This window comes from Limulus polyphemus, unplaced genomic scaffold, assembly GCF_000517525.1.
Source record: "Limulus polyphemus unplaced genomic scaffold, Limulus_polyphemus-2.1.2 Scaffold1346, whole genome shotgun sequence".
Classification (NCBI taxonomy): domain Eukaryota; kingdom Metazoa; phylum Arthropoda; class Merostomata; order Xiphosura; family Limulidae; genus Limulus; species Limulus polyphemus.
This window is the reverse complement of record NW_013666956.1, coordinates 85,533-86,303: the sequence shown is the minus strand read 5'-3', so window position 1 is coordinate 86,303 and position 771 is coordinate 85,533.

Here is a 771-nt window from a genome sequence, read left to right as displayed (position 1 = left end):
TGTAGGATTCCAATTCAAGAGCTCTGGCCATTGCATCCTGCATCGTAGAGGGGTGTGCTTGCTTCACTTTTATCTTTAGTTGTGGACTGTCCAAGGCGTCTACAAACTGATCTCTCAGCAACAACTTGGGGAGATCGGGTGGTGCAGTTGGGTAGGGTAGGCCTTGTGTGCCATACTTTCCAAGTCTTGTGCCAGCTCTTTAGCACCGACTCTCGTCCTAAACCTAGCCCTGTAGACTTCATATTGATTTTGGGTTCCGTACCTGAGTTCAAGAGCCGCTACCAGTGCTCTATAGTTGTGCCTGTCGTCTACCGACAACTGTCCAAGTATTTCCAGTGGTTGTCCCTTCAAGCTCATTGCCAGATATACTGCTTTCTGCTCCTCTGTCCATCCATTCATTTCTGCCAGTAGCTCAAATGCTCTATATGCTTCCCACGGTGCCTTCACATTGAATTTCTGTAGCTTCCTTTGTACTGGATCACCCCTATTGCTGACATTCATATCTGGGATGTGACTTCTAACAGGACTGAAGATGCCTGCATTAGGGTTTAGCTGTGGGGTCTGGAAGGGGCTTCCTATTGTCTGGGGCTGATTAGGTCCATGGCTAATGTATCCTCCTTGTGTATCATCCTTTAATGTACTTAATTCACTTTGAAATTTACTAATATTTTCCATTTATACTTCTTGTTTCCTTTCTTGTTCCAGTTGTCACTGGTGCTGGTTTTTTGCCACTGTTGTAGTCTCTCTTCTTGTTCATTTTCTTTCTCCTCC